Here is a 27,245-nt window from a genome sequence, read left to right as displayed (position 1 = left end):
GCCTGGGTGACAGAGTGAGACTCTGTCTCAAAAAAAAAAAAAAAGAAAAAGAAAAAGAAAAAAGAAAAAAGCTCCCGTGAGGCTGATGAGATGATGATGTATTGCATAGAGGAGGTGAATTTTTTGAAGGGCGCTGCATCCCAGGACAGCTAACCTTGTTTCCAAGGTGAAGAGCTTAGAGTCTGAAGGGCCAGGAAGGCAGAGTGGTCTCGAAAAAAGCATGAAGGCCCTACAGAAAAATTAGGGCATGCAAGTTCTGTCTGTTGCCCCACCTGCCACTGAGTGGCTAGGCAACATCACATAAGTCCTGTCTGTTCTCTGGACCATGTTTTTCTTTTTTGAGACGGAGTATAGCTCTGTCACCCAGGCTGGAGTGCGATGGCACAATTTCGGCTCACTGCAACCTCCACCTCCCAGATTCAACCAGTTCTCCTCCCTCAGTCTCCCGAGTAGCTGGGATTATAGGCATGCGCCACCATGCCAGGCTAATTTTTGTATTTTTAGTAGAGACCGAGTTTCACCATGTTGCTTAGGCTGGTCCCGTACTCCTGGCCTCAAGTGATCCACCAGCCTCGGCCTCCCAAAATGCTGAAATTACAGGCGTGAGCCATCATGCCTTGCCTTTTTTTAAACAAACAAACAAACAAACAAACAAAAAAACCTAAGAGGGTTGTCTCTATGTTGTTCAAGCTGCAGTGCGGTGGCTGTTCGCAGTTGTGGTCATAGCACACTATAGCCTTAACCTCCTGGGCTCTAGCAATTCTCCCACCTCAGCCTCCAGAGTAGCTGGGACTACAAGTGTGAGCCATGGTGCCCAGCCTGCATTTCCTTTTGATGCCTCTGCAGCATTGTCCATTTCTCACTGCAGTTAGATGAAGTGACTCATAATAAATGTCATTTTACTGTTTTCCTGATAGTCCTCTCTGAGCTGAACGTGCTCAGCAGTTAATAGTGGCCTTTTTACATGGAGTTGCTATTTTTGGTTTTAAATATAAATATGTTTGATTCAGAAACCCTTGAAACAAAGTATAGAAACAATAACAGCTGATTCTAATGATTCATACTTACTGGGTCTATATGTACCAGTCCTGTCCAAAGCACTTATTTATTTTGAGACCATTACAGTGCTGGGATTACAGGCGTGAGCCACCATGCCCAGCCTGTTCAAAGCACTTTAGATGGATTATCTCATTCTTCACAACATCCCAGTGAGGTTGGCACCATCATAATATGCACTTTATGAAGTCACAACCCAGATTCAAGATGTTCACTTTTTGTCATATTTACCCTAGATCCTTTTTTTTTTTTTTTTTTTGAGACGGAGTCTCGCTCTGTCGCCAAGGCTGGAGTGCAGTGGTGCGATCTCAGCTCATTGCAACCTCCGCCTCCCAGGTTCAAGCAATTCTCTGCCTCAGCCTCCCAGGTAGCTGGGATTACAGGTGCCCGCCACCACGCATGGCTAGTTGTTTTTTTGTATTTTTAGTAGAGATGAGGTTTCATCATCTTGGCCAGGCTAGTCTTGACCTAGATCCTTTTTTAAAAAAAGAAGAAAGAAAACATTGCACACACGATTAGCATTCTCCCCATCCATTCCCCTTCTACCCTCCCCATTATCCTCAAGTTGGTAGTTGGTGAGGGTCCTTCCTGTGGTATGTTTTCCTATCTTTACTACATAGTGTATATCCATAAATATAATACTGATTTCTGAGGTTTTTTTGGCATCCATTATTTCTGATTTTTTTTTTTTTTTTTTTTTTTTTTTTTGAGACAAGGTCTCACTCTGTCACTCAGGCTGGAATGCAGTGATGTGATCTCAGCTCACTGCAACCTCCACCTCCCGGGTTCAAGCGATTCTTGTGCCTCAGCCTCCAGGGTAGCTGGGACTACAGGAGTGTACCACCACACCCAGCTAATTGTTGTATTTTTACTAAAGATAGTTTGGGTATGTTGACCAGGCTAGTCTCAAACCCCTGGCATCAAATGATCCACCTGCTTTGGCCTCCCAAAGTGCTGGGATTACAGGCGTGAGCCACCACTCCTAGCCCAATTTCTGAGGTTTTAAAATTTTTATACAAATGGTGTTATAATGTACATTTTTTTCTTTTTTTTTTTTTGAGACGGAGTCTCGCTCTGTCACCCAGGCTGGAGCGCAGTGGCCAGATCTCAGCTCACTGCAAGCTCCGCCTCCCGGGTTTACGCCATTCTCCTGCCCCAGCCTCCCGAGTAGCTGGGACTACAGGTGCCCGCCACCTTGCCCGGCTAGTTTTTTTGTTTTTTGTTTTTTGTTTTGTATTTTTTTAGTAGAGACGGGGTTTCACCGTGTTAGCCAGGATGGTCTCGATCTCTTGACCTTGTGATCCGCCCGTCTCGGCCTCCCAAAGTGCTGGGATTACAGGCTTGAGCCACCGTGCCCAGCCAATGTACATTTTTTTAAAATACAGGGTCTGTCACCCAAGCTGGAGTGCAACGGTGATGTTCGCAGCTTCGACTTCCCGGGCTCAAGTGATCCGCTCACCTCAGCCTCCCAAGTAGCTGGGACTACAGGCATGCACCACCACACCGGGCTAGATATTTTATTTTTTATAGAGGCGGAGTTTCCCTGTGTTTCCCAGGCTGATCTGGAACTCTTTGCCTCAAGCGGTCCTCCAACCTTGGCCTCAAAAGTGCTGGGATTACAGGAATGAGCCACTGCACTTGGCTGTGTATATTTATTCACCACCATAACTGTCTTCCTTCCAACTCATCAGATCCCAGAGCTTCAGTGATTACCTATTGAATGACTGACTTGCCAATCTGTATCTACAAAGCCCCTATTTCTCCTGTGCTTCAGGGCTGTATATCTATCTGCCTAACTGGACACTCTGTCTGGATGTCTTATAGGTATCTCAGATTCAACCTGCCTCAAGCTGAACTTATTTCCACCCTCCTAAAACAAGACACAACTCTTAAAATAATTGTCTACATGCATGGCTTCAATGTTTCACTTCCCATTTACTTTTTTTTTTTTTTTTTTTTTGCCTCAGCCTCTTGTGTAGCTGGACCCAGGCATGAGCTACCGCACCTGGCTAATTGTTATTTTATTTTATGTATTGTACAGACTGGGGGTCTCGCTATATTGCCCAGGTTGGTTTTGAATTCCTGGCCTCAAGTGATCCTCTCACCTTGGCCTCCCAAAGCACCGGGATTATAGACATGAGCCACCACATCTGGCCACTCCTCTTTTTAATCTGTTCATTTTCAACCCATTCCAATCTAGCTTCCATCCCCATCATTTCACAAAAGCTGTTCTTGTCAAGGTCCCTGGTTTCCTCCAGTTTACCAATCCCAGCGGTCAATTGTCTGTCCTTAACTTACTGTGCTTCTTAACACCATTTGTTCCACTGATCACTCAGTCCTTCTTGAAACTCTTTTCTTACTGGGCTTTTGGGACTCCTTCACACTTTCCTGGATTTCCTACCTCACTGGCTGCTGTTCCTCACTCTCCTTTGCCAAGCCCTTCTAATCATTCGGCTCTCTAAACGTTGCAATGACCCAGGACTTAGTCCTCAGATTCCCTCCTCTTCTCTACCTGCACTCAGTCCTCAGACAACCTCATTCAGTTTCATTGCTGATGAATCCTGATTCCCAGCACCACTCCACAACTCATCTCTCAACTCCAGACTCATACAGCCAACCACTTACATGACACTTCCACTTGGATGTCTCACTGATATCCCAAACGAATCTAGCCAAAACTGAACTCAAGTTTTGCCCAAATCAGACTTCCCCACCTTAGGAAATGACACTCAACTAGTGGCCTTAAGCAGTAAACCTAGAAGTTATCCTTGACATCTTCTCCCTTACCTCCTGCACCCCAATCCATCATTGCATCCTGCCAATTCTACTTCAACATAGGCCTATTCCCATCACTTCTCACCACTTCCATAGCTTTTGCCCTAGTCTAAGCCACCTCATTTTCTTTCCTGGACTTCTCATTGGTTTCTCTGCCTTCAATCATGCCCTCTTATAATTCATTCTCCATATAACAGTCAGCTATATATTTAAGTCAAATATATCAACTCCCCTACTCCAAATTCTTTAACATATGCCCATTGTCCACAATAGAAATTTTAAAAATGGGGAGGCTGAGATGGGTGGATCACGAGGTCAGGAGATGGAGACCATCCTGGCTAACACGGTGAAACCCGCCTCTACTAAAAAATACAAAAACTAGCTGGGCGAGGTGGCGGGCTCTCGTAGTCCCAGCTACTCGGGAGGCTGAGGCAGGAGAATGGCGAACCTGGAGTAGCGGAGCTTGCAGGATCTGAGATCCGGCCACCGCACTCCAGCCTGGCGCAGATGGTGACCTGGCCCCAAAAAAAAAAAAAAATTCTAAAACGTGTGGGTGGTGATTTTTTGAAACAGTGGGACTTTTTAAAAAGTCAAAAGGCTGGGTTCAGTGGCTCATGCCTGTAATCCCAGCACTTTGGGAGGCTGAGGCAGGAGGGTCGCTTTGAGACCAGCCTGGGAAACATAGGGAGACTTCGCCTGTAAAAAAAAATTTAAAAAAAAATTAGCCGAGCATGGTGGTACATGCCTGTAGTCCCAGCTACTCATGAGGCTGAGGTGGGAGGATTGCTTGGGTTCAGGAGGTCAAGGCCGCAGTGAGCCGTGATGGTGCCACTGCACTCCAGCTTGGGTGACAGAGAGAGATCTTGTCTCAGAAGAAGTTTAAAAAAACAAAACAAAACAAATCAAAACCTTCTGACACAAGTAAAAGTGGAGTTATTCTGTTAGGCTGGTGCAAAAGTAATTGTGGGTGTTTTGGAGTGAAGTGTTGATCCTATAGCCTCATCTGCCCACTGTCCTCCTCGCTCCTGCCTCCACTCTCACCACCAGCAGCTACTGGGGTAGTTCCACAGAGGCAGCTCTGTGGAACGTTAGTGCTCTGGGAAGCTCAGCCGGAAAATCTGCAGGATAAAGTCCAAACTCTCACAAAAGAAAGAAAACAATAAGAACAATAGAAAAAGACTTCCTGAGCCAGGCATGGTGGCTCATGCCTGTAACCCCAGCACTTAGGGAGGCCGAGGCAGGTGAATCACTTCAGGTCAGGAGTTCGAGACAAGCTCACAATATGGGGAAACCCCATCTCTACTTCAAAAATACAGAAATTAGCCGGGTGTGGTGGCATTACGCCTGTAATCCCATACTTGGGAGGCTGAGGCAGGAGAATCGCTTGAACCTGGGAGGTAGAGGTTGCAGTGAGCTGAGATTGTGCCACTGCACTCCAGCCTGGGCTACAGAGACTCTGTCTCAAAAAAAGAAAAGAAAAGAAAAAGAAAAAGACTTCACCATGCTCTGGGTCCTGCCTTCCTGGCCTTGCATCATGCTACCCCTGCCTTGCTCCTTATGCTTTAGCTACAGCCAATCCTTGGCATCTCCCTCAGCACCCTAGAAGTTTTGACCCCCTGCACACAAGCTTCCTGTTCCCTGGGGGTGTGCCCATCCTCTCTGCCAGGTGTTGGTCTGACAAACTACTCTTTCAAGAGTCAAGACAAAAGTCAGCTCAGCACTGTCTCCGGGAAGTAGTATTCCCTGACTCCTCTTGGAAGAATTGGTGGCATTGTGGGAGGTGGCTGCTCCTCCTTCTTTCTTCCTCCTCTTCTTCCTCCTCCTCCTTCCTCCTTCCTCCTCCTTTTTTTTTTTTTTTATTTTTTGAGATGGAGTTCCACTCTCATCACCCAGGCTGGAGTGCAATGGCGCGATCTCTGCTCACCGCAACCTCCGCCTCCTGGGTTCAAGCAATTCTCCTGCCTCAGCCTCCTAAGTAGCTGGAATTACAGGTATCCGCCAGCACACCCAGCTAATTTTTGTATTTTAGTAGAGATGGGATTTCACCATGTTGCCCAGGCTGGTCATGAACTCCTGACCTCAGGTGATCCACCCACCTTGGCCTCCCAAAGTGCTGGGATTACAGGCATGAGTCACTGCGTCTGGCCAGTGGGAGGTTTTTTCAAACTCAGAGTGCTCAGAGCATTGCATTATTTTGGCCTGGGTGCCTCGAGGACAGCTATCTTATTTTGTTTCTCTCTGTATGCCACAGTGCTTGGTTTGTAACAGGTGCCCAATCAACGTTTGGAGAATGGCCCAGTAGACTGAAGTGATGGACTTGACCCTATTAATAGACCCTATTAATATGGTACTTTAACCAACAGGACAAACTAGATATGGCTATCTTTACTGATAAGAATGAAATACACTGAGCCTGGCTGCTTCTTTCCCACCCTGAAAGATATAAACAATGTATCCCTTCTGAACTTAGCAAGTTCCTGAAGGGGAAGACAAGCTTCTCAAAGCCAGCTGGTGTTGGCAGCCTTCTTGAACCATATTTGGCCTGAGTGGGAGCACAACAGGACCTCCAGGTAATGAGCACACAATGGCTACAATGTGTGGAGCGGCAGAGTGAAGAAAACAAACATTATATTCTTTACACTAACTTCATAAAAGCATTTCACACAGGTGGAGGGGCAATGACCCGAGAAGACTATCAACAGGGAGAAGGGGGGTAGTGGGGAGGGAAGTCTGCAAATTAATCAGCAATCCTCCCTGAAAAACATGCTGAGGTGGCTCCCACTATCTACCTCATGTTTTTTTGTCCAAGAGGCAGCAAGGGAAAGAGGACTTAACAAATAACAGCTGCCATTTATTTAGGCTATTTATTTTTTAATTTTTTGAGACAAGGTTCTCGCTCTATCACCCAGGCTGGAGTGCAGTGGTGCAATCTGGGCTCACTGCAGCCTCCACCTCCCGGGTTCAAGTGATTCTCCTGCCTCAGCCACCCGAGTAGCTGGGATTACAGGCGTGCAGCACCATGCCCGGCTAATTTTTGTATTTTTAGTAGAGATGGGGTTTCACCATGTTGGCCAGGTTGGTCTCGAACTCCTGACCTCAATGATCCACCTGCCTCGGCCCCCCAAAGTGCTGGGATTACAGGCATGAGCCACTGTGCCTGTACCTGGCTATTTAACCATTACTATGTACCAGGTACTGCACTGATGGTTTTGTGTATATCAGTTAATTCCTAATAACCACTTGAGATAAATTATTATTCCCATTTTAGAGATGGAGACACAGGCATGGCAAGGTCAAGTAGCTTGCCTGGTGTTAGACAAGGCAGTATTCAAACCCTTGCTGTCTGACTCCAGAGCCCATGCCCTTAACTGCTGTACCACACTGTCTCCCAGTTTTTTTCTTTTTTGAGATGGAGTCTTGCTCTGTCACTCAGGCTGGAGTGCAGTGGCACAATCTTGGCTCACTGCAGCCTCTGCCTCCCAGTTTCCAGTGATTCTCCTGCCTCAGCCTCCCAGGTAGCTGGGATTACAGGCACACACCACCACGCCCAGCTAATTTTTGTATAGTTAGTAGAGACGGAGTTTCACCATGCTGGCCAGGCTGGTCTCAAACTCCTGACTTCAGGTGATTAGGTCGCCTCGGCCTCCCAAAGTGCTAGGATTACAGGTGTGAGCCACAGCACCCGGCCCTATCTCCCACTTTCAAAAGTCCATTGCTCTTGGGGAGCTGACAAGAGGGCAACCAGAGACTGACATGGTCTTCAAGGGGAGAGAATGTGACCGTAAGTACACTGGGTAGAAAAATAGAAAAGGAAGCCCAGATAGGCTCACTAGTCACCAGTCAGTTGATGCTGGGACTCACTGGTGACAGGGGCGGGGGTTAGGGTGGGGTGAAAGAAGGTGCTTTTCCTAGAGGTGCTGTTGTATGCACAGAGACAAAGGAGAGCTGGGGCAGAAAGCTGGGAAGGCAACTTTCTTCTGAGGGGGGCCAGACCACTAGGCTGCCTCAGGGAATGGGCAAATGGCCCCAACATCCACTCCTAGGTGCATACCCCAAAGAATTGAAAGCAGAGACTCAGACGGATACTTGTACACCAATGTTTACAGCAGCATTCTTCACAATAGTCCAAAGGTGGAAACAACCCAAGTGTCTATCAATGGATGAATGGATAAACAAAATGTGGTGCATCCGTACAGTAGAAAATTACTCAGCCTTAATTCATTAATAGGAATGAAACTCTGGCACATGCTACAACATGAAGATTATGCTAACTGAATAAGCCAGACACAAAAGGACAAATATTGTATGATTCCACTTATATTAGGGACCTAAAATAGTCAAATTCATAAGAGACAGAACATAGAATGATGATTACTAGAGGCTAGGGGGAGGGGAGAATGGGTATATTCTCTACCCTCACTCTGGGGGCGGGTTTGTGGGGGGGATTGTTGTTTAATGAGTACGGAGTTTTGCAACATGAAAAGAGTTCTGGAGGTGGAGAGTGGTAATTGTTGCAGAATAATGTAAATGTACTTATTGCCACTGAATTCTGCACTTAAAAATGATTCAAATGGCAACAATTTTTAGGCTGGGCATGGTGGCTCACACCTGTAATCCCAGCACTTTGGGAGACTGAGGGGGGCAGATCATGAGGTCAGGAGATCGAGACCATCCTTGCTAACATGGTGAAACCCCGTCTCTACTAAAAATAAATAAATAAATAAATAAATTAGCCGGGCATGGTGGCGGGCACCTGTAGTCCCAGCTAGCTGGGAGGCTGAGGCAGGAGAATGGCATGAACCTGGGAGGGGGAGTTTGCAGTGAGCCAAAATCGTGCCACTGCACTCCAGCCTGGGCGACAGAGCGAGACTCTGTCTCCAAAGAAAAAAAAAAATTAGCTAGGCGTGGTGGCACGCGCTCGTAGTCCCAGTTGCTTGGGAGGCTGAGGTAGGAGAATCACTTGAACCCGGGAGGTGGAGGTTGCACTCCAGCCTGGCATCAGAGACTCCCTCTCAAAAAAAAAAAAAAAAAAAGATTCAAATGGTAACAGTTTTTAAAACACCACGAAAACAAAAAACAAAACAGCCCGTGCAGCAGCCTAGTCCACTGAGCTTGCAGCCCAGAGATTGGTGGTAGGTTTTGAGGTCTAAAAATAGGGCCTCCTATGGCAAAAATTGGTCACCTGGACAAGAACAGCAGTGAGAGCTTATTGCCTGAAGAGGGTGCAAGAGAGCTCTCGGACAGTGAGTTTCCTCACCCACCCCATCTCCCTTTCCCCCTGCCTCTGTGCGCGCGCGCGCACGTGTGTGTGTGTGTGTGTGTGTGTGTGTGTGTGCGCGCGCGCATGTATGTGGTGCACACCGCACCACCCCACCCCACTCCAGAGCAGACAGACCGCCAACCCAGCAGAAGCAACTGGGTGTGGCCTGACTCCCTAGGAGTCCTGGGGAATCCCTGCAACTGAGCAAAGGTCGCTCCTGCCTCTCCCAGATTCTCCAGGGAGCTCTCCTCTCCTCTGAGGTCCAAGTTAGCTAGCCTATTCTCCAGTGAAAAGACTGATAGGAGGTGTCCAGTTTTCAGGATTGTCCTGGGGGAAATGGAGGCAGTCCAGTCCAGCAGAAAGATCATCGATTCAAGTGTAGCGGACTTGAGTTCAAATCCTGATTCTCCCACTTAGTAGAGTATGACCTTGGGCATAGTGTTTAACCTCTCCGTGCCTCAGTTTCCTTGACTGTAAAATAGTACAGGGACCCATCTCAAAATTGTTGAGGATTAAATGAGATGTGCAAAGCACTTACAACGAGTGTGAGATAAGCATCAGCTAGGATTACCTCATAGTGATTATTAAATGGTAAAAGGGTAGAAGCACCCAGTACCGTACAGGCCCTCAATCGGTGGTAGCTGATATAATGATGCTAATAATAACGATCGAGGTGCAGAGGCCCGAGAACCTAGCAGTCAGAGTAATGGCCAGAGGAATGTGGAGATACCTAGTGCTGGCAGAGAAAGGAAAGCCCTGTTTCAGGGGCTCTAGGGAAGACAGTGGCAGCTCGTCCCTAGAGAGCACTGCTTGGCATCTCCTCTAGGTTGTTGCTTTGTGGCTGAGGCAGCCATTCAGGAAGGCATGGGAAGGGAAGGAAAGAACCAGTAGTAGACATCCAGTGACACTGTTGGCCTTCCACCCATGGGAAACCTTCAAGGGAAGGGGAAGGGGCGGGGCCACCTTGGAGTCTCCAGGGACCAGCTGTACAGTAACAGCCTTTTTTTTTTTTTTTTTTTTCCGATTCCTCCCCTCTTGGTGTCAAGCTTGTTTTTGTGGCTAGAGAGGAAAGGCATGGGCGGGGCTCGGCTGCACAGCACTTGGAACCACAAGCCCGCCCCCAGAATGAGGGTACAGAATGTACCCAGACTGCAAACCACACCCTTGTGGCTTGGGGTGGCCCCTGAGGTGGGCTGCGGAACTGTCACACTACATTGTTTGAGCCCTGCACCTAGCAACCGGCCTGGGAGCCTGCAGCGCTCAGACAACGAGGTGTACTCAGGGACCAGGACTGAGTTAAAGGACCTCCTGCCAAATGGTCCCCCAGGACCAAGGATCCCTCTGATCGGAAAAAGAGGTCCATGGACCCCTAACACCCTCCTGGGACCAGATTAAGTCTGGAGCTGGCCTAGGAGAGGTTCCAGCCAAAGGCTACCGGCTGGGGACACTCCCAGTCACATCCAGATCCTCCTCCACCCCCAATCAATTTAGGGGGGCAGAGTCTGCTTCCCTTTACCTGTCCTCCCCCCCCCCCCCCCTCCCAGGGAGGCCCCCCCTCCCCCCAGGGAGGTTGCCCCCCCCCCCCCCCCCCGCCACTCAGGGAGGCCTATGCAGGGTTTCCAGAGCAGTGAAGGGAGGAAGCCAGATGGGACCTTTTGGGAGGGTGGAGAAAATTTTCCGAAGCCTGAAGTGACTTGAAAATGACAGAAGGTTGGGAGGGGGGCCAAACCCACAGCAGAGAGGGGAGGGACTTTCAGTTGGACGGGTTAGAGGAAGAAGGTCCTGTGAAACGCGGGTGAAATTCAGCGGGGATATGTGCAAGGGGTTCGTTAGTGACAAAACCTAACAACATAATTCGGCTCGACACAAATAAACAAGGAAAACACCAAGTGAAGGAGGGAGTTGACCACAAGCTGAGTATGATTCAGCCTCAAAATAGAGCACAGCTCACTTCTGTGGACCACATTTTCCAAACCAAAGATCAGGACACATATTTGACAAGGATGAATGTGCTTATGGGGAAACAAGCCCGAGTGTTTGAAGCTGAGACTCTCCCCAGCAAACGTGGGTCCTAAGCTTGTTGAGACCATGCTCTGTGACAGTCTAGAGTCTTCATCAGACAGCCGTGTCCATCATCTGGGGAAAAGGGAAAAGGTGCAGAATAGGAAGAAAGAGATGAAAGATGGGGCCTCAGGGCAGAGTGGTGAAGTAGAGGCAGTGTGGTGAGGTGGAAACAGTTCAGGCTTTGTCACTTAGTGGCTGTGCAACATCAGGAAAGTTACTTAACCTCTCTGAGCTCCAGTTTCCGCGTCTTTAAAACTTGGATAATAATCTCTGCCATAAAGGTTGTTGTGAAGATTTAAGTGATTCAAAAAATGTAGAAAGCACTAAGCATAGTAGGTCCTCAAGAAATGCTTGGCTGTCCATTTGGAGAAAGGAGAAATAAGATGAGAAGATTTTATAAGGAGGCTGCTAAGCAGTAATTTTCCCACACTCATGGAAATTGGAACAAAAAGAAACAGACTACGGCTGGAGTAGAAAGGATTTGGGTGGGTGTGGGTAAGAACCTGGTGACTGTCAGAAGTTGCAAACTGGTGGCTAACAGACTGAATCCAGCCCTCGGGCAGGTTTTGTTTGGCCTGAACAGTGTTTTCCATAAATTTGAATTAGTTGCCAACCTTTTAAAAAGTGGAAGATTTCCCATAAAAATCCACATATTGGCTTCTTTTGCAAAAAAAGCAGAGAATCCAGCAACTCTGGACCCTCATGGCTGCATGGCAACGATTGTGGGAAGGGAGTAAGGGCCGTTTGTTTTAGAGGGTCTTTCATGCCAGTGCTTTGCAAACTGTAATGTGTGTAATTGCAACATCCAGACGGAGCAAATCCTTAGAGACAGAAAGTACAGCAGCGGTTGCCCATGGCTGTGGGGAGGGAAATGGGGACTGACTGCTAAAGGTTCCGGGGTTTCTTTTTGGAGTGATGAAAATGGAACCAGATAGAGGTGGTGGTTGCACATCATTCTGAATATACTAACAACTGCTGAATTGTACACATTAAAAGGGTGAATTTTATGGCATGTGAATGATACTTTAATAGGGCTGTTATTTTTTAAATGCAAATGCTGATTCAGTAGATCCCAGCTGGGGCTCAAGAGTCTGCATTTCTGACAAGCTCCCAGTTGTGGTCCATGCTGCCGGGCTTGGGACCAGCTCTGAGCAGCGAGCTCTTGCACTGCTGGTTTTCAGAGTCAGCTGCACATTGGAACCACCTGGGGAGTTCAGACAAACACTCCTGCCTAGGTCTCACCCCCTGGGATTCTGATAACATTGGTGTGAGACTGGGGTGTCCGGATTTGTAAAAGCTCCCCAGGTGATTATAATTTGCAGCCAATTTTGAGAACCACTCTCTTGCACCCTGGCCACTTTCCCCTTTCCCCTTACCTGCTTAGGCAGGCTCTCAGGCATTTGACCCCTGCTCTCCTCCAAACCCCAAAGCTTGGCTTCCAAGGCTGTGCCAGGGCAGCCAGCCCTGCCTGCCTCTCTACCTCCCCCCTGACTACCCCTCATCCCACTGTAGTTCTGGGATTCTGAGGCCAAACATTCATTGCCTCCCCCACTTTTTCCCGCCTCCCTAGTTAGTGGAGCTTGTTTTGTTTTCTTGGGCAGCACTGAGTGAGGACATGTGTCAGAGGCGTTTGGAAAATCTAAAGAACTCACGTCCTTCCCTGGTGCCTCTTGTCTCCACTCCAGTCACCCGGAACTCACCAGGAGCCCCAGGCAGGGCGAAGCGTCCCGGTCCCGCCCTCGTCTGGCGGCCGCATGGAGGCCCACATGCCTTATGCTCCCCAAGCCGGGGCCGCGTGGGGAGACATGTGCTGCCAGTCACAGGGGAGGGTGGCCAGAGGCAAGTGATGCTGATCAGCATGGGCTTGGAAGCCGCCTAAGAACCAACCACAGCGACTTTTCCAGTGGGATGAGGAGGACGGGGAGGGGAAAAAAGTGGGCGGGGGCGGGGGAGGAGATCTTACACCAAGGCTTACTGGGTAATTTATTATTGCGTGAGAGCGTCTTAGAGCAGCAGCCCTGATCAACGTCCAGACATAGCAAGTCATTCCAAGTGAAAAGAGGTTATAACCACAAAAAGACAGAACATTTCGTTCTGAGTGGGAGGGAGACAGCTGGGCAAGGCCAGTGGAAAGGCCCCCCAGCCAGGCTTGCTTTTAAAGGACTGCTACCATTTCCCAGATGTTTTAAGCATAACATCACTAATTTTTTTCCCCCACTGACTACCTGTTTTCTCTGTGAAGGCGGCTTGAATGCAGCTGTGTGTGTCCTCTTTTTCTCAGGTGCTTGCTTTTTTCCCAGAGATTGGGACGGAGTTAATGAGATTCTACCTAGAAGGTACAGAAGAAGCTGGGAAATAAAGCTGACAAATCAAGGGCTTGATTGCCAAGGCGATCCTAATTGATTTAGCACCAGGGGCATTTTCACACTTGCTCTCCATAACTCATCTGAGGTGGAGGGGGAGTAAGTGCCTTTGGAGAGACCTGGTGGGCACTTTGGAGAGCAAAAAACGCTGCCTCCAGTGGTGGGTAAACCTCAGGAACCCCCTCTCTTTTCAAGAATAGCTTTCCCGGCTGGGCATGCTGGCTCACGCCTGTAATCCCTACACTTTGGGAGGCCGAGGCGGGTGGATCACTTGAGGTCAGGAGTTCGAGACCAGCCTGGCCAACATGCTTGAAACTCCGTCTCTACTAAAAACACAAAAAATTAGTGGGGCGTAGCGGTGCATGCCTGTAATCCCAGCTACTCAGAAGGCTGAGGCAGGAGAATCGGTTGAGCCCGGGAGGCAGAGGTTGCAGTGACCTGCCACTGTACTCCAGCCTGAGCAACAGAGCCAGACTCCGTCTCAAAAAAAAAAAAAAAAGGAAAAGGAAAGATTCGCTTCTCCCTTTGGGTTTTCAGTGTGTGGTGTGAATTGGGGCACATGGGTGCCTTCAAGAGAGCAATAGAAGGTGGCAGCGCTGGGCTGGACTGAGGGGGCTGCCAGGAGGGCTATGTAGGAGGTGATCTTTTGAGCTTTTTAAGCTTCTTTTTCCTTCCTTCTGCCCAAGAGACCAGAAACTCAGCTGGGAGGGAGGCTGTGGCCCCGGGGAAGCCCAGCTTTGGACAAGATGGCAGCTGGACATTCTTAGAAAGCTCAGTCCATCAGTGGCTGCTTCCCCACATGGAAAAAGCATTGACGGGACAGACTCTCAGCATCTCTTCTGCCCAGCCTGGCCTAGCCAGCTTGCTCTCTGTCCCTGTCCTTTGTTCCCTGTCTCTGGCTCCTTCTCCTGCAATGGCACAAGACAGAAAAGGCAAAGTGCTGAGGTATAGAGGGCAAGTGGCTCCAAATTAGGGTGAAAGTCCCAGGGAGAACTGCCATCTGTGGAGCAAGGACTGAGATTGTCAGAGAAGGATCCATGAGGAAGCTCTGTGGCCAGCCAATGGTGGCCCGAAGGGGATGGTCCTGATCTGTGGCCTTGGGGAAAAAAGTCTGATGAGGGATGAGGGAACCAAGAGGGGATGATGGGCATAAAATCAAAGGGGGATAATTATAATAACTAACGCTTATTAAATGCTTACTATGTGCCAGATGCAAGGCTAAATGCTTACCTGAATAATCTCATTTAATCCTAGCATGTACCCTTATTATCACCATTTTGCACTTTGGTAGCGGATATTCTGGCTCAGAGAGGTTGAGTAATTTGTCCAAGGTCTACAGCTAGTGAGGAGAGAGTGAAGCCTAGAACTCAGATGCATCTGAGTTTAGAGCCACTCCCCTTAACCACTATACTAGGCAGCCTCCACATTAACTACATAATGGCCTCAGAGGTTACCAAGGAAGGTGCTGGCAACTCCATCCCAAGCCCCGAGGGACCACTGCTTCCCAGATCCTAGAGAAAGACAGCAAGGATCTTGGGCAAATTCTCACCCTACCTTTGCATCCCATGGGGAAGAGCCCTTCCCTGCTATCAGCCTCTTCCTGTCCCTGATGAAGCCATGTGCAGATCCATGTGCAGCCATGAGGTCACAGGATGGGGGCGGGACTTGAGGTCAGCTCAAGCATCTGGGCCAGGGTGGAGCAAATCAACACATAGAAGCAGGCTCTGCCTTCCTGACTCTTGCATCCCCAAGGAGTACCAGGCTTGAGCTTAGGAGAGTGTTCTAGATACTCCTGGCCAGCAGCAGGGCTGAGGTGGGGCATCTTTTTCATCAGTTGTGCTGAAAGTCACCCCCAAAAAAGACCAGCATTGTTTTGGCACCTGTTGTGTCCCCCTGTGTGAAGCTTTCTGAAAGAGTTTGCACAGGAGGCTGTTTGGAGTGTTCTTTGGGGTTGCCTGGCCCCTCCCCCGGCAGGCAGGACCTTCTGTCCAGGGACAGTGATTCATCCAGCCCAGAATGCTCACATCTGCATGGGACAGCACTGTTTGCTCTGGACGGGTGCCGGGCCCGAGAGGGAAAGGGAAGTGTGCAGGACTGACTGGGGGAAAGCCTGGGAAAGGTTTCAGCTATGGCAGCTGCTCAGGCTCTTCTACCTAAGCCTCACCTCCTTCCCTTGGGCAGCAGGAGGTAGTGAGGAAAATCACAGGATGCTCGCTGCTCGCCTATCCCCTACTTGGAGGCTGCTCCTTCTGCAAGCAACATCCATATGCCTCACTCCCCCAATGAGCACTTGTCATTAAGGTAGCACCCTCTGATTTGGGCTGAGTTGCTCCTGTATCCCACCTTCCTCTTTATTCCCGCTCCTCTGCCATGGCTTAGGCCTTAATCCTCTGTCCCTTGAATTGCTGTGACAGCCTCCAAACTTGCTCCACCCAGCAACCCATTCTCCTTGCTGCTATCCAAGCCATCTTTCTAAAAGGCATATCTGATCCGGTCAGTCCTCAAGTTAAAACCCTTCAGGGCCTTCCTTTCCCCCAGGGCACAAAGCAAACACTGTAGCATGGCATTCAAGATTTTCACAGTTTGGCCCAAACTTGCTGTCAGAAAACGCAAGATAGATGCCAGAAAACGCAGGGATGCCCACTTAAATTTGCATTTTAGAAACACAACAATGTTTTAGTTTAAGTGCGTCCCTTACATTGCGTCCTGTATTTTTATTCATTACATCTGGAAACCCTACTCTAGCTGCATATCCATTTCCACTGGTAGAGCTTTAATTCAGGTCTTATCGGCGCTCTTTTTGATGAAGTCACTCACTTCCAAGCTGATTTCCTGGCTCTCTGTCTTCCAAACCACCCTGCCCTGTGCCCCAAGATGTAGCTCAATTCACTCTCTCACTGCCATCCAAGGATGCTCTGTACATTGCCCACTCCTGCCCAAATCCTCCTGTCCTTCACCCTCAGGTTCCTCCTCCATGAGGCTTTCTCAAAGTGTCCCGACAACAGTCACTACCCTCTTTTCCCTGGACTCTTGACACACCCCACTGTTGCACCTAGCATTTGACTGCGTAATGTTTTACACTGCAATCCGTCGATCTATGGAGTGTATCTTCTTGACTCAATTGTAAGCTCCAAGAGGGAAGGCACTATGCCTCACTCATCCTTTTTACTCTCTCTCTCCTCCCACCGTCCCACAGTGGGAACCTCAATAAATGTAGATTGGCTGATGAATGGGCTATTTTCTCCCTCACAAGACTGTGAACTCCTCAAGGGCAGTTTCTGGACAGAGTCTTATGCTGTTCTGTTTGTTAACAAAAAATGTTAACAAACATTTTTTGACCAGGATCTGTTCCAGGTGTGGGGTTACAGAGATGAAAAGCATAGCCCCCCCCGCCCCCACAAGGAACTTACCATGTAGCTGGGAAACCAATGTGTGTGAATATTTACAATGCAGCATGAGATGTACAATGAATAAAGCATATACAAGGTGAAAAATGCCTAAAGAGGTGAAAGTGGTAAGCAAAATTTGGGGAATGGGATGTTGAAGACATAGCAGAGGCAGTGCCTGCTTAGGGAGAAGGTAAGGACATTCCAGTCAGGGGAGCCGTAGGCATAAATGTTTGCAGGCAGGAAAGAGTACGTGGTGTGTGTTAGGGAACAATGGAAGTTCGAGAGCAGGGTCAGGTATGAAGGACCTTGAACAGTAATGGGAAGTGTTCAGATGGAGAATGATGGGAAACTGTTCAAGGGTAACTGAGCAGACTTCTGTACTGAAAGGCACTCAAAGACAAACACAAAAGACCCCATAGCATATGATTCCATTTATATGAAATACCCAGAAAATACAACTCCATGGATACATAAAGTAAATTAGTAGTTGTCTGAGGCTAGGGTTGGGAACAAGGGAGTGACTTCTAATGGGCACGAGGGACCTTTCTGGGGTGATGGAAATGTTTTAGCGTTGGAGTGTGGCAATGGTTACACAGCTCTGTGAATACACTTAAAGTAATTGAGTTGTACACTTAAGAGGTATGAATTTTGTTTTGCTTTGTTTTGAGACAGAGTCTCGCTCTGTCACTCAGGCTGGAGTTCAGTGGCGCGATCTCAGCTAACTGCAACCTCTGCCTTCTGGGTTCAAGCTATTCTCCTGCCTCAGCCTCCCGAGTAGCTGGGACTACAAGCATGCACCACCACGCCCAGATAATTTTTGTATTTTTAGTAGAGATGGAGTTTCACCATGTTGGCCAGGTTGGTCTCGAGCTCCTGACCTCAGGTGATCCACCTGCCTCAGCCTCCCAAAGTGTAGGGATTACACTCCCTTCACCATGCCTGGCTAAGAGGTATGAATTTGAATTGGATGATATGTAAACTATACCTCAGTAAATCTATTTAAAATTAAGAGTCTGCCAGGTGTTGTGGCTCACACTTGTAATACTAGCACTTTGGGAGGCCGAGGTGGGAGGATTGCTTGAGGCCATGAGTTGGAGACCAGCCTGAACAACATAGCAAGACCCCATCTTAAAAAAATAAAATAAAAATAAGAGACCATCAAATCAGTCTGACTGCAGTATGGGGAATGGATTGGAGTGAGGCTAACCTCAGTATGGGGAGAGCAGTGAAAGAACTTTTGCAATGGCCCAGGCAAGAGTTAGTGAGCTCTGGCGCTAAGGTAGTGGCAGAGGGGCTGAAGAGGAGGGTTGAGAGTCAGAGGACATTTAGGAGGTTGAATCAGTGAGAGTAGATAAAAGGATGGAGGGGAGGGGATAAGTTAGACAGATGGAAGAGTCTAGGATGCCACTCTGGTTTCTGGCTTTGACAGGTGGGCAGATGGTGGTACTACCAAACCCCACAGGGCTCAGTACAGTGTCTAGCCCTCAGCACAAGTCTGTGGAATGAACACACGATTGAATGATTGAATGAAGCGTATTCATGTCCTCCCCTCCCTCTCTGTGGCTCCTTATCACCCACAGGGTAGACCTTTGAACCTCAGCATACTTGATTCCACCACTGCCCATTTAGAGGCATGGAGCAGCATGGAGATTCTGCTGTTCCTGGGTTCAGCTCCAGGATACCATTATCTTATTTCTTTCCTTCTGGTCCAGAAACCACCTGGTCACCCAAGAGATTCTTGGCCAGGGTGGAGGGATGGGGGGGAACTTGGGATTGGATAGCCACCAAGGTTCTGAGGACCCTTGTCATAAGCTCAGGACCCTATCATATCATTAACCTGCATCCTCACCCAGGCTCTGCCACTCATCCACAAACCCGCCTCCTCCTACCCAGCTATGCTTCCCATCAATTAGTGATGCGACTGGAGTCCTCATTCCTAGGTTTCCTACTGTGGGCCTATGTTTCCTTTGAAGTTCCCACTGGAATAAGCCACTTGCCAATCCACCAGGACGGCGGTGGGCCTCTCAGCATTCTCTTTGGACCACCTGCCTCAGAACCACGTGGATAGGGAGATTTATTAAACACGCAGATGGCCACACTCCATGTCTGCTCCACTAAATCAGATTCTATGGGGCTGGGTAGAAGGAATGCATCAGTCCTGCATGTTTCAGAGGTTCCCTGGGTGGTCCTGATACCCAGTAATGTGGGAGCTGCTGTGGTGGAGAGTGTGAGTGTGGATTAAGGGTGCATGTGCTCCTGCCACCCTGCACACAGCCCCTGGGGGCCACTCAATGGATCCTTCCTTAGAATGCTCTCCCAACATGGGCATGCTGCCTCAATGCTCATCTTTCCACCAGGAAACACACTCCTGCTCTGCCACTAATCAGATCTTGCAGTCTTCTGCCCCTCCTCCTTCCCCCACTAAATTTCCACAGGACAATCAGTACTCAATTGCTTTTTCCTCTGTCCTCCCAGGCACTTATCACAGTCTGACTTGTGTGAGAATTGGTTGTTTACATGTGAGCTCGTGAAGAGCCTGGGCCGAGTCTGGTAAGACTAATGCTTTTAGACTAGCAGCATCTAGGACAGGGCCAGGCATACAGTAGGTGCCTGATAGATACTTAGGGAATTGAATCCCTCATGAGAGCAGTAAGAGGCCTGAATAACATAAATCAAAGTCTTGTGCATTTGGCTTTAGGATGACTGCATTCCAGGTCTTTTCCGAGAACAGATTTGCCTGACAGTGAGGTTAATAGGTCATCACCACTGCTTTATAAGCCCCAGGGAGGTGGAAACAGAGTGACCTGCCAAGGCCATAGCAGGGTCAGGAGCTGTGGGGCTGGCACTGTGGACAGGCCAAGCTGGCAGGGAGCTTCTTGCATTCATTCTTTCAATCAATTTTTAGTGAGTTCCCCCTATGTGCTAGGCACTGCACAAAGTACCAAAGATAAAGCCGTGAATAAAACAGACAAGGTTCCTGCCCTTACAGTGTTTACAGTTTAGAAGGGGAGATGGATGTTAATTAATTTCATAAAGAAGTATAGTTATGATAAGTGCTGTAAAGGAAAAGAACAATGTGAACTGAATGTGCATATAATAGGAGGACTTGATTTAGCCTGACACGAGGGCAGTGGAGCTGTTCAAGGAGGGTTTACCCAAGGAAGTGGCCATAAACTGAGATCATAAGCATGCTCAGGAGTTAAACACAAAAACCTTGAAGGAGAGCATCCAGGCAGAGGGTGCAGCTATGTGAAGACCCAAGTCAGTTGCAAGTTTGGCATGTGTGAGGAACATGAAAGAGGCTGATGTGGGTAGAACAGAGGGACTGAAGGGGTGAGAGGCAGGAGTTGAGACTACATAGTTAGCTGGGCGCCAGGTCACTAGGGCTTTTGTGGGCCATGGTAAGGAGCTTGCATTTTACTAAAAGTGGAATGGGAAGGTTTTAAGCTGGGGAGTGGTACAATTTAACTGTGTGTGTGTGTGTGTGTGTGTGAATAGAGAGGGGAGTCTCACCATCTTGCCCAGGTTGGTCTTGAATCCCTGGGCTCAACCGATCCTCCCACCTCAGCCTCCCAAAGTGTTGGAATTACAGGCAGCGTGACCCACCACACCCGACCTCATTTGTGTTTTAAAGAGAGTCCCTTGGCTGCTGTGTTGTTGGTCATGGATTGAGGTGGGGACAAGAGTGGGAGCAGAGAGACAAGTTGGGAGGTTATGATGGTGACCTGGCAGTGGGTGGTGGCTGTGGAGGCCTCCTGTGAAAGTTGAGCCCACACATTTTACAAATGAGGAAACTGAGGCCCAGAGAAGGGGAGTGACTTTCCCAAGGTCACCCTGCTTCCTGGTCCTATTCTCCCATAAGAGGGAATTTAACAGAGAATCAAGCAGATAATTCTAAGTGAATTCGGTAGGATGAATTTGTTGGTGCACTGTGGCAAATTTGGGGTTCTGGAAGCTGATGCAGATGCTCAGAGTGGGAAGGAAATGAAGAATTCTGGTATTTGGGATTCTCTGTTGTTCCAGTTCCTGGGGCTGCAGTGGACTGGCATCAGCCCCCAGTTACATATCCCTACCCTGTTTAGTCTGGCCATTGCTCAGACAGGAGCTAAGTGCTTGCAGGCCAATTCCTTCCTGCCTCCATAGTATAAGGAAGTGTGAGCTGGGCAGGACTCCCAGTGCTCTCTTGGTCTTAGAGCAAGCAAGCAGAAACCTCATGCGGGGCCATGTGAGGTCAGGAGGGAGGGGTCCGAATACCTGAGCTTGGTTGAGATTGGCTGCTCTTTGACACACCACTTCTGTGGATGGCCAATCACAAGAGCCACAGTATCCTTGCTCACTTCTTCCCCTGCTTCACTTGTCCTTGCAAAAGCCACAGAACTTCCCGCTACAAAGTGAGCAGGCGAGAGAAGTTCCTTCCCTCCTCCACTCCATAACCGGTCCAAAAGGCCTTGGGGAGAGGCGCCTTGCTTACAGCCAAAGGACGAATGCCCTGCTTCCCAAAGCTTGGAGAGAAGTATTTGCTCTTTGTGGCAGATCAGGTTGAGCACCAATTAGGGAGAAATGACACCAAATGGATTTTCAACCAAGGCTTTGCCGAAATAGTCTAGACTGTAGATAATCGTGAAAATAATCCTAGACAGGAAAATCCCTCTTCTCACAAGGCTTTATCTCCTTCTCCTTCTCCTTCTCCTTCTCCTTCTCCTTCTTCTTTTTCTCTGTTGCCCGGGCTGGAGTGCAGTGGTGCGATCTCAGTTCACTGCAACCTCCTTCTCCTGGGTTCAAGTGATTCTTCTGCCTCAACCTCCAGGTAGATGGGATTACAGGCATACACCACCACGCCTGGATAATTTTTGTATTTTTAGTAGAGACGGGGTTTCACTATGTTGTCTAGGCTGGTCTCGAACTCCTGACCTCAGGTGATCCACCTGCCAGCCTCCCAAATTGCTGGAATTACAGGCATGAGCCGTGCCCGGACAAGGCCTTACCTTGTAGGCGGCACTGGTACCCTGTTACACTGCACCAGTCAAAGGGGCATTTGCCATCTCCCCAACCTGACCTCTAGCAGGTTGGGCCTCAGTTCACTACCTACCCATCTGCTTTGGACAAGAGAAATACCATAGTGGAGCGAAAAGGGTCAGGAAACCGTTTCTAATCCTTGTTCTTTTGTCGGTGAGTTGGATAACCTCCCCTCTAGACCCATTTCTCCATCTAGAAACTGAGGGAGTTGGAGTAAATACTCTCCAAGGTCACTTCCAGTTGTGACATGCTAAGGGTCAAATAGCTGCTATGCATTAGATACCAGGCTAAGCATTTTACATTTCTTATTTAATTTCATTCCCACAACAGCTCCTGTGAGGCAGATACTATTATGCCCCTCACCTCACACATAGACGTCACAGATGAGGAAATCACAGCTCAGGGAGGTTAAGTGACTTACCCCAAAACACACAGCTAGCAAAGGGCACAGCCAGGATGTGGATTCAGATCTGTCTGATCCTGATTCCACACTCCACACTCATAACTGCTTCCCTAAGCGCGACTTTACAGGTTCCATGCCATCCAGATTGCCCTTAAAGCCCTGATAAACTGGGACGGCCGAGGAACGAAAATGACCCTTCCTCCCTGTTTCACACTTTGAAGATGGGACTGACATGTTGGTTGAAGCAGGTGGGCACTTGGATCCTGTGAGCTGAATTGCCAAGAGCGATCGCCTGGCAATAATCTACTGCCATGCTGGGGTGCCCTGGGCATCTGGGGAGAAGCAGGAGGGCACTGCCAGCTGGGAACGTTGGCAGGAAGAATGCCTCACAATCCCCTAACTTATGTTCTGAAATGTCTGACAAATCCTATACAGGTTCTCAGTGCTATACTCTAATGATATTAATGAGGTCAGGGGAGCCTAGTGAAAATTTAATAGACCAGGATAAAAAGTTGCACAGACTCTGTCTGCAGTTCTTTTGAAGGTCCACACAAAGCCACAGAGCTGCTTGGAACTCTCCATCCAAGGAAATTATTAACCTTCCTCATTTCTGGAGGACGATGCAATCTGTTTATTAAATGCCTAAATTAAAGGGAGAGGACACAGTGCAGTTGGGGGTTTTCCACCATAATTCATCTGAGGCTCTCGGTCAGGGAAATTTGAGCCTGGGGCCCACTCAGCTTCCTGACCACTTCCTGCTCCCAGGCTTCCTCCAACCCTGTGTCTTTAATAAGTTCAGGTTGTTTAGAGTTCAGCTCTAGTTAACTCTTTGAAGTCTGGGTGGATAAATCACAGCTCAAGTCCACAAACCACTTAATGTACATCAAAGATTGACCAGTGAAGCAATTGTTCCAGCATGGAAGCTCCTATCGTAAGGATCAAATGAGATAATGTATGAGTGTAAAATGAGATAATGTACGAGTGTAAAATGAGATAATGTATGAGTGTAAAAGCACTGTGTGATCTTTGAAGCACAGTAAATTACTTTTATGATTATTTTTCTCAATAGGATGGCTTGCTTATCTACAGGATAGATACCTGTTCTCATTGGAGGCCTTCAAACAAATCAAATTGGTACTTGTTGAGCCTGGAAGTACTAAATTTTCCTTGTACTTGCCTCCTGTGTTCTTCAAGCTACTTGACACCTGTTTAGGTAGCTTCTGATGGGCCTGTAGCCTTGTGTACTTGGATTAAGAGTAATTTGCTTATTGTTTCTCCTCAACAAAGAATGTGAAAGGCAGACGATGCAGGAGCATTTCCAGCAACATAAGGCTTGATTTTGTCCATTGCTCCCCATACCCCAACCCTGGGATGTGAGTGCTTAAGGGGCAGGTTGTGTTCTGAGTGCCTGAGGGGCCTTCGTGTGCACTGGGATGAATCAGTCATAGACAAAGACAGGTCAGCTAGGAAAGCGAGCTAGTTAGTGTTCTGAAAACACCCTCTTTCAGAAACTCCTGAAGTGGCTCTCATATGTGGCTAGAGGGGAATAAAATTTGTACAGTATCTCACAAAATTATACATGCATTTATCTTTTGACTTACCAATCCCATTTTTAGGAATTTACCCTGAAGATATACCTCCAACAATATGGAAATGCATATGTGCAAGAATTTTCATTGCAGTGTCATTTATGATTACAAAATATTAGAAACTACCCAAATGTCCATACATAGAAAAGTGGTTGGATTATGACATAGCCACAGAGTGAAGTATTACGCAGCTGTGAAAAATAATGCAGATGCTGTCTATGCACTGATATGGAGTGATTTCCAAGATATATTGTTAAGTTAAAAAGTCACGTGCGAAAACAAACAAACAAACAACAACAACAAAACAAATATGTCTGTAGTATGCTTCCTTTTGTGTAAGAAGGAAGGGGAAGTAAAAAAAATTTAGAGCAGCATCTGCTCATTTGTACAAAAAGAGACACAAGAAGAATAAACCAGAAACTGATGGAATTGGTTACCTACAGGAGTGAGTAGGAACAGCTCGTAATAGGTGCTTAATATGCATTTCCTGGTGGTGAATTACAGGACACTACAAAGGGAATGATTGACTCAGCCTGAGAGTATCGGAAAAGGTTTCTATTGCTGTCTTGAAAGATGAGTGTGTGGTCATCAGGTTTGCTGACCATAATGGGGAGATTGTTTCAGGCAGAGGGAACAGTTATGAGCAAAGATCCACACAGGGGAAGTAACCTGGTATGTAAAGTGGCAGGAGCATTGGGTGGGATGGGGACTATTGTGAGAGAAGGCTGGACAGAGCAGGCAGGAACCAGAAGGTGGACTTCCTTCTATGCAATGGTAAAAAGTTTGCATTTTCATCTCAGTAAGATGATAACCCATTGGGATATTTTCAGCAGGATTGATATGGGCCAGTTTATGCTCCATCAATCCCTCTGCTCTAGAGTAGGTATGGACTGAAGGGGATGAGAGTGGAAGCAGGGAGGCCAGTTAGGAAGCTATTATAGCCATCCAGGTAAGAGAAGATTGTGGCTTGGACCAGAGAGGTAGTACAGGTTGAGCATCCTAAATCCAAAAATCTGAAATCTGAAATCTGAAATGCTTCCAAATCTAAAACTTGTTGACATGGCACTCAAAGGAAGTTCTCATTGGAGCATTTCGGATTTAAGATTTTTGGATTTGGGATGCTCAACCGGAAAGTATAATGCAAATATTCCTAAATTCAAAGTCTGAAACATTTCTGGTCCCAAGCATTTCAGATAAGGGATACTCAACCTGTAGTAGAAGTGGAAAGAGGTGGCCATGTCCTGGGTATATTTTGAAGGTAGAGTCAGCAGGACAAATCGATGGCTTGGATATAAGGGAGGGTAAAGGAGAAAAAGAAGTCTTGGCTAATTCCCAGATTTCTGGATTAAGTGATGGGTGTCTGATGGAGCCATTTGGCAAGATGGGTAACAGGGAACAAGGAGCAAAATTCGTGGCATAAGGTGATGAGCTCAGTCTTGGATCTGTTACATGTGAGATGTCAGTGGGATACCTAGCAGTTGGACATATGGATCTGGGGCTCAGGGGAGAAGGCCTGGCTCAGGCCACGGATGTGGTAGCATATAGATGGAGGGGGGAAAGATGAGATTGGATGGGGCCAGAATGGGAGAGTGTATGTACTGGAGTGGGAAGAGGTCTGAGGACAGAGTCCTGGGGACCACTGACATGTAAAAGGGGCAGAGGAGGATGACTTAGTAAAGGTGGCTACAAAAGAGTGGTAATAGCACAGTAGGAAGTCTAGGAGAGAAGAGAGTCGGAGAAGGCTGAAGAGAAGAGAGTTTCCAGGGAAGCATGTTCAGTATGCTCAGGGCCCAGGGCTGAGAAGCCCTCTAATACAGGAGTGGAAAAACATCCATTGGGTCTGGTGTTTACATTGGATCTTTGAGCAGGTCCAGGGGAGTGTCACGGGCAGAAGCCAAACTGCAAGACTGAGGAATGAAGGGAAGGAGTGAGGTGGGATTGTAGCCAGGGGAGGAGTGGAGGGTGACAGGTTGGAGGAGAGTCCTTATTATAAGGATAAGAGACAAGTAATCCTGTGTTAGCCACGGAGAAAGAGTCAGTAGACAGGCTAGGCTGAAAACCTAGAAGACAAAGGAATTAACTAGTGGAGCCATGTAGGGAGTGGAAGGTGGGGGCTTAGAACCCAAGAAGAGGGGTTCGAGTTGAGTAGGAGAAGGGATACCTCTCTTTGAAGGGTTATTTCTCATGAAATCATTTTCAATGTGAAGGAAGAAGCGAAGATTAAATTATCAATGCATGAATTGGGGCTTTTCTTTTTTCTTTTGCAAACTTGGATAGTGTGGCCTAATCATGTGTTGATTCAGATAGAACCCTGAGCCTTGGTCATAGGCATCTGGAGAGGACAGTGCTGACAGAGACATTGGTTCCCTGCTGGAACGTGCAAACAATGCTGCTTCAAATGTGCTTATACAGATTCAAACACATTTTAATGTATGCATGGGAACCTACAGTACTAATCAAGGTTTAAAAGTCTCCCTTAAAACAAATTATGAGCCTTTAGAGTGAATAAATAGGATCTAATGAATAGGTGTGCTAATGGTTCTATCCTGCTCTGGACTTGGGCCAGGAGCAGGAGCATTAAAAACAGAACAGGGAGAAAGGCCTTGGGCTCCTTTCAAGTTTCTCCCCTCTGAGGCCTCCCCCAGCCCTGAAGATTCAGCAGAACTCATGGCAGAAGTGAGGCCCGGGATTGGTAACAGCATTGATCTCTTATGAAGCAGAAGCCCACCAATCATAGTGTTTGCCTTCTAGGGAGAACGGCTTAGGGCTAAGATGTTCTGTCCCTTTGCAGACAATAGAACCTATAAACTACTTCAGAAGAGCTCATGCTAGTCATTGTCTAACTGAAAAACAATGGTCTGACTCTCGCTACATGGCAGGGTGACATATATTGGACAGAGACGCAAGACATCTGGTTTTGACCCAGGCTGTGCTACAAGCCTGCTGTGTGACTTTGCGTAGGTACCTTCCACTTGCTGGGCCTCAGCTGCTCCATCAACCGAGTAAATGGAGTGGACAGATTGATCCCTTGGGGACCTGAGACCCCAACTTTCTTTTTTCTTTTCTTTTCTTTCTTTTTTTTTTTGTGTTTTTTTTTTTTTTTTCGAGACGGAATCTCTCTCTGTCACCCAGGCTGGAGTGCAGTGGCAGGATCTCCGCTCACTGCAAGCTCTGCCTCCCAGGTTCATGCCATTCTCCTGCCTCGGCCTCCCAAGTAGCTGGGACTATAGGCACCCCACCACCACGCCCGCCTAATTGTTTTTTTGTATTTTTGGTAGAGATGGAGTTTCACCGTGTCAGCCAGGATGGTCTCGATCTCCTGACCTCGTG

This window comes from Papio anubis, chromosome X, assembly GCF_008728515.1.
Source record: "Papio anubis isolate 15944 chromosome X, Panubis1.0, whole genome shotgun sequence".
Lineage (NCBI taxonomy): Eukaryota > Metazoa > Chordata > Mammalia > Primates > Cercopithecidae > Papio > Papio anubis.
Note: the sequence above shows the minus strand (reverse complement) of the source record.